Source organism: Ctenopharyngodon idella, chromosome 11 (genome assembly GCF_019924925.1).
Source record: "Ctenopharyngodon idella isolate HZGC_01 chromosome 11, HZGC01, whole genome shotgun sequence".
Classification (NCBI taxonomy): domain Eukaryota; kingdom Metazoa; phylum Chordata; class Actinopteri; order Cypriniformes; family Xenocyprididae; genus Ctenopharyngodon; species Ctenopharyngodon idella.
In genome coordinates this window covers 15,328,793-15,342,126 of record NC_067230.1, presented here as the reverse complement: position 1 = coordinate 15,342,126, position 13,334 = coordinate 15,328,793, and the positions used below count along the sequence as shown (strand labels likewise).

General features: G+C 39.1%; 1 protein-coding gene across 1 annotated transcript in view; it reads right to left on the bottom strand.

The window, feature by feature from the left end:
• The window catches only part of ranbp3a (RAN binding protein 3a), a 386,526-nt gene that overhangs the window by 185,544 nt on the left and 187,648 nt on the right, over window positions 1-13,334 (bottom strand). The window lies entirely within an intron of this gene.

Genomic DNA, 13,334 nt, shown 5'->3' with positions numbered 1-13,334 from the left:
GAATACTTTTTGTGCGCAAAAACAAAACAAAAATAACAACTTTATTCAACAATATCTAGTGATGGGCGATTTCAAAACACTGCTTCATGAAGCTTTACGAATCTTTTGTTTCGAATCAGTGGTTCGGAGTGCGTTTTAAACTGCCAAAGTCACGCCCCCCAGTGGTGAACCATTGAAATTTCGAAACACTGACATAATGGAGCCTCGTTTACTGAAATCATATGAATTTTCTGAACCACTGATTCGAAACAAAAGATTCGAAGCTTCATGAAGCAGTGTTTTAAAATCGTCCATCACTAGATATTGTTGAATAAAGTCGTTATTTTGTTTTTTTGACGCACAAAAAGTATTCTCGTCACTTCATAACATTAAGGTTGAACCACTGTAGTCACATGAACTGTTTTAAATAATCACATCGTTATCTATAGGGCACAGCTGATTGGTTCCTGAACTGTTACACAAAACATCCCTTTTTAATACAAAAAAAAAAAAAAATGGTTTCAAGAGAGCAGCTTTAAATGTTCATCCCTCGTTTTGATTTGAAAACTAATATTTGCTTTTGTATATTTTTTTGCACTTATATGGATTATGACTGTTGGTGTGTGCAGTATCGTATTGTTCTATTCAACAATTAAATTAAAAAGTTTATTGCTGTCTTGCTTTAACTGCTCGCACAACTTTTAAACTAACAGGGAGTGTTTCGCATCCTTTCCCGCTTCCAGTAACTCACACATGCACACATTTCTGCAGGGACGTGTCCTGGTGCTACACCACAGTGCAATAACTGACATTCAAAATGTTTTCAAAAACCACTACAGATCTCACAGTAGCCTTAGTTGAGCTGCTAAGAATCCCCATAAGTGTATTTATCTCCAACCGCAGTCAAAAAATAATCTCTTTTCATTGAAATAAGGTGCAGAATTTCAAAGATGGACAGTGACTGGAACATGTTTACAGTACTTGCAGAACAAATGGAAACTCTTCCTCAGTGCTGTTCGGTGTCAAAATAGCATGCATAACACTCTCGATAAAATCTTCCCAGCCTCCCTGCATGCGATCATTAGTCCACACATTTAACAGCCAAGTTGTGAAATCTAAGATCATGTACTTAGTGACTTATTCAGACTAAATTAAGAGTCTGACAGGAGGAACCCAGGTGTCTCAGACCAATATTTCATCCTAAAGGCACATTTTAATCGGCAGAGGTGTCATGTGCCACAGTCTATGTGTAGCTGTGTTGAAATATACACCATCTGACCTTCTCAGTTAATCTCTTAAAGTGAGAGGTGAGAGAAACGGCTCTCTTTTACACGAGTCAGAGGTGAGATCATTCACAGCAAAGCCTTTGATTTTTTTACTGACATCTCACCTGAAACTGACACAGAGTCTTTACGGTGCTTCTGTTAAATCTAAGTGTTTCATGTTCTGATCACCTTAATAAGGTGCTAATGTTATATTTCCCTCTTCCTTTCGAAAGAAACTATTTAGTGCAAAAGATTTCCAGCGTTTTGGAATGCATAAGAATCCCAACCAACAGTGTTATCATGACCATAATGCAGATTATTTTTTCAAGTTATAGTTGTGCCTTTATTTGGAGAGGACAGTAGAGAGCAGACAGGAAAGCATTGGGCAGGATCGGCAAAGGACCTCAAGACGGGAATCAGGTCTCCCTGAACACATTTGTGCCATATGTCAGCACACTAACCACTAGGCTAACAACGCCGACATAATGCAGATTAATTTGCGATAAGACCGTGCACATCTTGTCTGTTACATTGCTACTTGCCTATAGACCTTATGTAGTCTCGCTTGTTTTAATATCTTCCCGTCTACTGATATCTATTATGACATCCGCTTCAAACATCTACAATGCTCTTTCGTTAACTCTACAATAAATAAATCCACTTCAGCAGCTAATTATTCTTCGACACAGATGCCATAGAAATATACAGAGAGTTCAAACACAATATTCTAAAGACGACTGTGCGTTCGTTTCTCTGGCGCATAAGGTATATTTGACTTAAATGAATCGACATGAAAAAATTAAGCTGATAGTACTTTATTATGTGAGAAAAAAAAAAAAGAGAAAGAAATAAAAACAGCACAGCTGTGTTGGAAACAGGCTGGAGGAGGAGAGGTGAGAATACGGGTCTATTTTGTCCCAGGCTGGTATGAGGAGTCCTGCACCCTGGGAGAGGAGACTTCACACTTCTGCAGCTGAGTGACCTGAGGGGACAAGAGGTCGAGAAGTGCTCTAATGACGGTCAAATAAACGTCTGATGGTGGGAGCGAGTTCCTTTAATCAAGAGACCCTGAGAACTGACTGGCCTGCTGAGCAGGACAGTTTGGAGAGAAGCTTTGGCACTATTATTTCTTCTGGGTCACTGGCATAAATGCCATTCTTTTTTGTATTTATTAGGCTATTATGTATTAATTAAAGGGATAGTTCACCCAAAAATGATAATTCTGTCATCATTTACACCCAAATCTGACAAAACACAAAAGAAGATATTTTGAAGAATAATGGCTTTATACGGATAAAAAAACAAAACAAAAAACGCTGAGACAGAAAGAAAGTTATACTGAGGGCCTAAAAGTAAAGGATTAGTTCACAAATGAAAATTAGCCTAAGCTTTACTCACCCTCAAGCCATCCTAGGTGTATATGACTTTCTTCTTTCTGATGAACTCGAAGAAATATTAATAAATATCCTGACGCATCTGAGCTTTATAATGGCAGTGAACGGGACCCATGAGTATGAGCTGAAGAAAAAGCTTCCATCCACATCTATCCATCATAAATGTACTCCACACGGCTCTGGGGGATTAATAAAGGCCTTCTGAAGCGAAGCGATGCGTTTGTATAAAAAAATATCCATATTTTAACAAGTTATGACGTCAAATATCTAACTTCTGCCAGACCGCCTTCCGTATTCAAATTACGCAAAAACGGGACTGGCGCCGTGTTAGCGTTTGTGTTTATAAAACAAATACATTTTTATTTTTTTTAGAAAATGACAGATCATTTCGCTAGATAAGACCCTTATTCCTCGTCTGGTGTCGTTTAAAGCCCTTTGAAGCTGCACTGAAACTATAATTTTGACCTTCAACCGTTTGGGGCCAATTGAAGTCCACTATAAGGAGAATAATCCAGGAATGTTTTCATCAAAAACCTTAATTTCTTTTCGACTGAAGAAAGAAAGACATGAACATCTTGGATGACATGGGGGTGAGTAAATTATCAGGAGATTTTCATTCAGAAGTGAACTAACAGGTGACGGGCCAGTGCGGCATCATTACAAGAGTGCAAGAAGACACGAAAGTGAACTCAGTTCGCTTCTCACACCCAGAAATCTGCGTCTCAGACAGCGCTCGAATACTGAATTGAGTTCTCTTTCTTGCACTTGAAGAGACATTCAAACAAAATGATGTCAAAATGTCCATCTTGGCAAGTATCCTCATAAACATAGTCAGTTATGTCTTGAATGTAAACAGTTATGAAAAAAACAACAAAAAAATGCATATGTATCAGTATATTGGATCCGTGCATTAGCTCTTTTTTATTGAAAATGTGACAAAAAATTAAAAATATGACAGAAGACATGACAGAGAGTAGAGAAAAACAAACAAACAACAAAAAGGATCCATGCATTAGCTCTTAAAGTGACAGCAGCCTAATATTCCTGCCGCAGTCTGTGTTTTTAATTTTAACCCAACAACAAAAGACGATGAGAAATCACTCACTGCTCTTTTTGTAACTTTAATAAGGATTAATCTAGATGTTTCATGGCTGGCAAAAAAATATTTTTGGCCAGTTAATTTTCTTCTGGCTTTCCTATGGTGTTTCAACGGTGTGGTCTTCTGCTGCTGTAGCCCATCTGCATCAAGTGTTCAGAGAGGCTCTTCTGCAGACCTCGCTTTTAACAAGTGGTTATTTGAGTTACTGTTGCCTTTCTATCAGCTGAAACCAGTCTGGCCATTCTTCTCTGACTTCTGGCAAAAACAAGGCATTTTCACCCACAGCTCACCGGATATTTACTCTCTTTCAGACCATTCTCTGTAAATCCTAGAGATGGTTGTGTGTGAAAATCCCAGTAGATCTGCAGATTCTGAAATACTCAGACCAGCCCATCTGGCACCAACAACCATGCCGTGTTCAAAATCACTTAAATCACCTCCTCCATTTTGATGCTCAGTTTGAACTTCAGCAGATCATCTTGACCATGTCTACATGCCTACATGAATTGAATTGCTGCCATGTGATTGGCTGATTAGATATTAGCATTTACAAGCACTTGTACAGGTGTACCTAATAAAGTGTCCGGTAACCCTGTTGAAAAAACCAGTATATGCTGGTTAGAGACTGTCCTCCTCCAAAAAATAACCCTATAGGTCATTTTTTCAAGCAACTTATTACGACCTATATTTACGCTTTAAAGTCATGCGCCCTCTAGCTGGCGTAAAAATAATGACAGTGTCGTGTTTCGTCTGTCGTCATGAAATGACGTATGACCGTCGTTACCAATCAAAATGCATGTTCATTTAAATGCAATGTGTGGACTTTTTACACAGTCCCTTACACACAATTTGTCCTATTTCCATTTAGCAAAACTAATTTTTTTTATATTAACGACTACACCTCCCCCTACCCTTAGTGATTTATAGTGCATATACACTTTATGAGCACACGCGTTCCCTGGGATCAAACCCACGATCGCATGACTGCATATTGCAATGCTCTACCAATTGAGCTACGTGAAATATGGCGCAGATAAAAGGGTACAATGCATTAAAATGAAAGTATCCTGTTGTCGATAGGGGCGCAACTTTAGTAAAAGCTCCTATGGGTCGTATTTCAACGAAGTGACAAACGACCTATATGGGCGTATTGGTTGGAGGACATGTTGGCTGAAGCATGGCAGCTGGTTTGAGCTGGTTTAAGCTGGTTCTAAGCAACTATCTCCAGCTCAGGACCAGCATAAACCAGCTCATGACCAACTAAGAACCAGCATAAACCAGCTCAAACCAGCTGCCATGCTTCAAAACATACCTAACCAGCATATGCTGTTTTTTTCAACAGGGAAGTATATTTTAAAACTTTAATTAAAACAAAATTTATGATTAGGATGAGCACATTTGCATGTTTTCAAGCTGTGAGTAAAATATGTAATTACTTTTTATTTGATGGTATACAGCACATGACATTTTATCATGGACATTCTTGTTTGTCACTGGCTCAATTTGCATTTTATTTTAGCAAACACTCAGTCTGACATGGCAAGCCTCATAGTTCTGGCTGTTTCCCAAAACCGTAGTAACATGGTTGGACCACACTGGTTCAAGATTGCAATTAATGTCAGATTATATTATCATAGTTCACAAAAGCCATTCATTTGGTTTTTAAATCATGTTTACATGCCATATGTAATTGCCGTACTCCTGTAATCTGTATATATGGGGTTCATTCAGTCAGCTTTCTTCACAACGTGATGCCATTATAACAAACATGACATCTGAGGACTTCTTCACTGTTTTGTTTTCTTCACTGTCATTTTGTTATTTGATGTTGATCGCATGTTCTCTCTTACGTCACACTGTGGGGTTTCCTTATGCATTTACTCACGTGTACACTGCATAAACAGCGCTGATTGTTGACTTGCTAAAATATATATAAAGAAATGTATGTTTAAATGGAATGAAAGACATAAAATGTACTGCATGTTAGCTTGCTTATTGCACCCAAGAGCCAAATCTATATAAGTTCACATGTCATACTAGCAAGTAACTATGCTTCTTATGACAGGTCGAGAGCTGTAGTTCCAACCACACGTTTGTGATGCTGTTTGGAAATGTTCAGTGGAACTATGGTTTCAGAATCTCTGAACTATGTTAGTATCGACACAACCATATAGTTTGCTAATAGTGCTTTTGGAAACATACCCCAGGTCCGACCCTGAGAAAGAAAGAGAGATGTTGAGCAGTATGGGCAGAGGGCATGTGGGCAGTCTTGTGTGAGTGTAAGCTGAGGCGTCAGTGGGCAGATTGTGTGTGTACAGTAACGAGGTGAAAACAATCCACTGATCTGCTTGTACACTCATCTCTATAGCTGTGGTCTCCAGGGTGACTCAACCACATTTCACTCCGTCAGTCGGAGTGACACACTCACACAGCGCCACTAGCATGCACTAACCCTGCACTCAAAGCCCTCTTTTCTGCACCCACATGGGTACAGCATGCTATAAAACCCCCACCCTTCTCCTCTATCACCTTCTCTCACTTTCACTCACTTCTTGCCCTCCATTTCTGATAAACAAGACCACTGTGATGGTTCAGCAGCCAATCTGCATAAAGAATATTCTGAGTTAAACATCTAGCTCAGACTATTGCTATTTATTTGCATTTACAGTGGAAGTCTATACAGCCGATGAACAGCACAGCAAATTAACTATTTACATGTTACATTTCAAAATAAGTGTACTTATTTGAAGCATGACAAAAGACTTAAGTGTACTTACGTGTGTTAAGAAACATAGTCATGAAAGTGTACTCTTTATAGGGCTTTTCACACTTGAAGGACCCTATCATACACCCGGTGCAATGCGTTGCCAGGTGCGACACATGTGTTTTTTTGCTAGTTTCAGCCCAACACAGTTATCATTTTCACATCCTGCGCCATGTTGTTTAAATAGCAAATGCATTTGCGCCCATCTGTTCGCCCAAGGGTGTGCTGGTCTGAAAACAAGGTGTGTTCAGGTGCACTGTTGGCGTGTTGCTATTTTGAGGCAACTGAAATAGACTGCGCCATTGACCAATTGAAACCTGCTCTAAAGTCAATGGCAATATTTGTTTTGTTATTTAAAAAGCGCTTTAGTAATATGCGCCTATAGTCGGGTGCACAACATGCATACACTGTGCTTGTTACACACACAGGGACGCGCAGCAGCACACAAACATTTTCCCATCCTTAAACTAGCAAAAGTGGTTAATCCTGGGTCATTCTGAACCCTGGGTTATCTTACTTCACATTTCACACTACTCATGATTTACCCAAGTTTAACAATTAATAATAACCTGCCATTTCACACTGTACAATTCTAAACCCTGGCTTAACCATCTTATTTGCATATTTCCGGTGTCACTGTCATTGATTGGATGAGTGCAGCACACGAGCTGTTTATATCAAAGCTCTAGCATACATTATCCTCATATTATACATTGTCGATTGTACTAAGTTTTTTCTGAATGGACTTTTTTTGACTAAAAAGGTAAGAATGAAATCGTCTCACTTTCACTCCAGTTTTCTTTCACCATTTGCTTTCACAGTTTTTCCTATCAATTGCTGAAAACATGGGGGTTTAGAATAATGATAACCCTGGCTGGATCAAGCAAGCGCAATGTGAAAAGTTCACATTTCTGCTTTTACACCTTCTTGAAGGTCTTGCCCCGTAGAATTTTAATGTAAGTGCACTGAAGTATCAGTCATAGTTTACTTTTTGTGGTATTACTCACAGCATGCCACAGTTCCTGTTGAAAGAAGATAGGTCATATTCAACCCAGAAATTGCTTTAAAATATCTGTAGTCCCTACTACAGAGGTTGGTTAATACTGGAAGTGATTGGTTAAGCACCTTGTTTTTCCCTGACATTCACTGGCTGAACATCAGAGATGACATTTTCTTTATTACGGGAAATTTGGGGGCTCAGTCAATTGAAACAGCTCATATCAAGAGCAAATCTGAATGTATCACTGATTTCAGGGTCATTGAATTTTCAGTCTTACACATCAAAAAGCCTGATGACAGAAAATGTCCATTCTGTGCTCTGCTCATAGGCTTTTCTTTATCTCAGAAGACTCTAGTCTAAACATCAGTCAATAGATTGGTAAAGGGAACTTCCATTCAGGGTGGAAGATTCAACTTTACTGAGCTATACTTGTATTTTACCTGTGCTGCATATTCAAAGCATGCATACAGACAATTCATTTATTTTCAAGCACTCATATAGAAAACGGATGTGGAATACACAGGTGTCGATGATTTATACCTCTCATTTCTGCTCTCTTATTGGATGTCGCTTCATTCCACAGTCCAGGAATGACTGCAGGGTTAATACTTCAATGTTATCATCACTGGAAGTTCATAACAGGCACCTGTTCACACAGTACAAACTCACTGACCCAGTGGCCCATATCTACAGCTGTGTATCTAAACACTTGACAGTTGACATGTTTGCAGCACTTTTTCGTTTACAGTGTTTTATCGCCGGTTGCTAAGTGCAGTCAAAGGGGACAAATTTCGACATTTACACGGACAGATAATCTCTTGTGTTTGCCTTGGAGGCTAACTGGTAATTTTCACTTTCTTCCTCATTGTTATTTTCCCCCACTCTTTCCCACCACCTGCCAACTCGGAATGGTTTAAGGCTAATCGAGTGAGTGCACCCCTCCTTCTGTCCATCTGTTTCCCTCTACTTTTCTCTTTTTCCCTCCAAGACACAGCTCAGGTTACAGGAGTTAAACATCTTTTTTGTTTTTCAAGATCTACCAGGCTCTTACCTTCAGAGCGATTTATCAGATTGAAAAATATCTCAACAACTCAATTTATCCCAGCAGGTGCGCTTAGTAGAACAGTATCAGTGATGATAACTGGGAACTTTTAATTGGAAGCTTCTCTGCCCCTCAGTGACGTCTGATGATGCAGCTGATGATGAGTCAGTGTAGAAGAGCAGCTCAGACCGACATTAACTGTAGGAATTAATAAGGTTTATCTTTAAAGTATTGATTTAATGTGCAATTATTTCCCCCATGTTTGTAATTTGCAGAGCTATTCATCTGAGTGATCATTTCATTTTGACTAACATTTGCATATTTATATCATAATGAAGCTGAAATGGCTTCCTGTGTGCTAGTGGCTCACTTCACTGATACATTTTAAGGGATTAGGATCTTGAGTCTATTTTGATATATCATGAAGTTAACATTAGAGCTTTTCACACTGCACTTATGCGACGCGATAAAAGTCGCGTCTGGTGTAGACACGAGCTGCGTCCGAAATCGCGTACTGTTGAGTAGGTACTACATTTGAATTTAAATCTACTTCACGACCATTGAAAAAGTACGTTCTATATAGTACAAATGAATGTAGTATGAATGAATTCAGACGAATTACTTCCGCCATGTTGTTACTGTCACATGACCTACCAGCGTCGGTTACGTTCCTTCAACTCCATTCACAAATCCTCTCCCGTGGCCTCATGGGATACTAAAGTGTTCATCGTATGCGCACTTCAGAATCTCGCCGGAAGCAGTAAGTCATCCGGGTACTTTTCGCCTACTGTTTTTCTGAATACTATGAATTCGACAATACTCTGTTCGCATACTGTTTTTCACATACTATATAGTAGAGAAGTATTTGATTTTGGATGCAGCGACGGTGTTAGAATGTTACAACTAGATGCTTAGCAACCGACAACCGATTGCGTGCCTTATATTCACAAGCTTTGTGCAGTCAAGGAAACACTGTTTGCGTATGATAGTAAAAATGTCATACGGCAATGGAAAATGCGACATTTGACCGTTCGCGAAGACCCGCACCCTTTAGTTACTGTTGCTATGTCCGACAAGCCCGACACACGTTCTCACGCAGTGAAAAATACATCGCGGAGCAAAGAGGACACTGACAACGATTCGACAGACAAAACAGAGCAGGTTACTTTTAATATGAAACAAAGTCTCAAATTTTGTAATTTTTAAAGAAATGTAAACAATAAATACCATTTTGTGGCTCTTTAATGTGTCGTGACAGATCGCTGTAGCGCCTCAGATCAAGCGGCTCATGAATCGATCATCTCTTAATTCATATCATCAAATAAACATAAATGAACCACATTTCAACCACAGAAAGATGTCAGTACACATCATTTTTCAAGTTCAAGTCCACCAACGTTAATCTACTAAAGCCGGGTGCACACTGTGCGATTTATAATAGTCCTTTACGATGGTTACTTGTCAGACTTTACGAATATGATCCTCATGTCACACTGTGGGATCTTAGCTGTCATTTATGTCAGACTGTATGACAGTCAAGACGAGTTAAAAACGGACGCGTGCATGAAAACTCGTCCGGAGTTTTACATCATCAACCCATACACATTCAATGACTGTGAGCTGCATTACACGCGGGACTGAAATGGTGGCTAACAAAGACATCTCTATCGTTAATTTTGATCACGGCTTGTCTTGAAAAACGAAGACAATTTGACGTTCGTCGTAGGAGAAGTCACACTGGAGGATTGTGTGCCAAATCTTCTGACACTGCCAGAATTTCGTCGGAGGTAAAATTTGATTGCAACGGTCATTAACCGGCTTACTGTGAACATGTCAAACTAGCTATCAAAGACGACAGATTTTAGGCTAGGATTATAGGAATCTTTTAGGATTTGCAAAATTTGTCTCAGACGACCAAATCGTGGCCAAAATCGCACCAGCCTTAACTCCCCTGACTGCTTTGTCGGACAAAATGGCGTTATGATTGGTTAGATCGCCTGTCAATCAAACTCCCGGCGAAGGGTCAATTGGAGTGAAGAAGAGACCGTAATTCTTACCTTTATAGTTCGAAAAGTTCACTCAGAAAAAAACTTGATATTACAGTCAGCAATATGTAATATGAAGACGTGTATATAAACAGGTCACATGCTGCGTTTGTCCAGTCAGTGACACCGATACCGCAAATAAGCAGATAAGGACTTTAACCTGGGGTTTAGTAATGTGCAGTGTGAAATGGTATAGCTTATGAATACCCAGGATTAACTGTCAACCCCGGGTATAGTATGAGCAGTGTGAAACGTGAATAAAGATAACCCAGGATTCCGTTTACCAGGGGTTTAGAATAACCCAGGATTAACTATTTAAAGTGTGAAAAGCCCTTAACATTATGTGTTTTCTGCCATATGGTTATGATGTGATTCGGAGTGCAATATTTATGACCTTTGAAAAACACAGTAATCTAACAGTATTAAAATTCACCCTGCTTACTTTTTAAATACACATTCATCCTGGTTTTATTTGATCAGTATTTCATCAGTTTGTTATTCCAAAAAAAAAAGCCTGTTCTCATAATCTTTCAATATAATGTAATAACTTTCTCCACCTCTTAAACAAATTTCAGTTTCTCCTGACATCACCAAGCCCTTATTTTTAAGCCCCTCCCCTTTAAGCACATAGCTTTATTCTGGTAGATAACACCAATTTTTCTGGATCCAATGAATAAAGTGAGCCCCTTCCTACTCTTATTAAATATCCTGTTGCACTCATAAATATGGAGGTAAAATGTGTTGCACACCTCTATAAAGTCTCTCATTTTAAACCATCAATATTCTTACGTTACTGACTTACATTTACGTTTGTTTTTGGGAGTACAAGTGGTCTCACAGATGTGAGTCATACTCACCGCAGGCGAACAATAAAACAACACTCAAACACAATCACACATGCAGCGATGACATCAGAGCTAGCCTGCTGACCTCATCAGTTCAGGTCTCATGAGAGGAGGATGAGCGTGTGTCAGGATTTAAGATGGAGTGGAGGGAGTATGACACCCCCTCCCACTCCCCCACCTTTCTCTAGTCTGCCCTGAGGGTGTTAGGATTCAGAGGTTATAAAGAGCTGCGATGGGTTTTGTTTAAAGCATTACTGTCCAGAGTTTACACAGACTCTAAAAGACAAATTGTTGATATTCTCTTCAAATATGCTATTTAAATCTCAGGGTGTAAATGTAGGTAGCACAGAACCCTGGTGCCTGGCTAATTGTAGTGAGTATACTGACAATTATGCAAATTACACCAGTGAGCACTGTAATAACTGGGACATTTAGATTTTCATTGGCATATGGGCCTCAGACCACCAATTCAGCAAAGTAGCTCCTTTGATTTGCCACATTGGTAGTAAATGAGCTTTAATCAGTGACAATGGGTGTGTCTCAATCAGCTCCCTAGCTTCCTAGGTTGTGAATCAGTATATCGTGACACGAATTCGGGCACTGTGGACCCTGGCTCACTACACAATGGAACAATAATGACTCTATTTCTGGTGACATGACAACGTCACTGCTGGTATTTATGAACAACAGCAGTCTTCCTGACATTATTATGATTTTTTTTTTTTATGTTATTTAAAGTACATTAAGATAAATACTTTGCTTGTTAAATATATGTGCGACATTTCAGCTGTAAATAAATGATAAATGTTAGCTAGATTATGTTATGAATATAATTAAATAATAGCTTGTATTTTAAAAAACATCTATCACGTGTATCACATGCTCACGTGATTTATGTTTCACGCTTCAGAACTTCCGTGAAGGGAACATAAGGTGTGTCCCAATTCGTGTACTTGTGCACTATTCTATGATGTTTTTAAGTATAAATAGTGCGAGTATGCACTATTCACACACTCAACTGTTGCAGCATTAATTATGTAGCGGGGCTGTCAGACTCGTTGAATGTTGCATGACAAAATAAAATTCACACACTACACAGATGAGTACATAGTGCATAAGTACATAGAGTATAAGTGCATACAGTATGTAGGCCTCCAGTGCTATAGTGAGCATTGATGCGCCCTGGTTTTCACAGTGCATTATGGGACTTTTTAGGTTTCATTGCACTGGTATGATTTTACGATTGTACGGAGCCCCAGACATGACATGCAGGAAAAAAAATAGTAGGCTAAATCGTGCGCACGATTTATTAATTAATTCCCTCGATTTACTAAAACGTGCGCACGATTTACTATTTCGTTCCCTCGATTTATAAATCATGCTCATGATTTATAAATCGAGGGAACGAAATAGTAAATCGTGCACACGACTTACTAATTCATTCTCTCGATTTACTAAAACGTGCGCACGATTTACTATTTCGTTCCCTCGATTTATAAAGCATGCTCATGTGCACGATTTAGTAAATCGAGGAAACGAATAAGTAAGTCGTGCGCACGATTAAATTTTTTTTCTTGCATGTCATGTGTGGGGCTCCGTACAATTGAGACCTTAAAATGGCCGACTCCCTGATCAATGCGATGACTACTGAACTGGGCAGCTGATTGAGACACACCCAGTATGTTAATGGCGCAGCTACAGATTTAGGTTAAATTCTCTCTTTTATGGATTAAAAACCAGTTAAAAAAACTTACATTACTACCTTAGCAATTGTTGTAGTTCACCTCTTATCTGACAAGAATATTTTCTAATGTAATTCTGTGTGTTTGCATAGTTTTAAACTATTGCGTATGGACCCTGTGAATCGGACGCAGCTATGGTCCGCTGTATTATTATTGTCG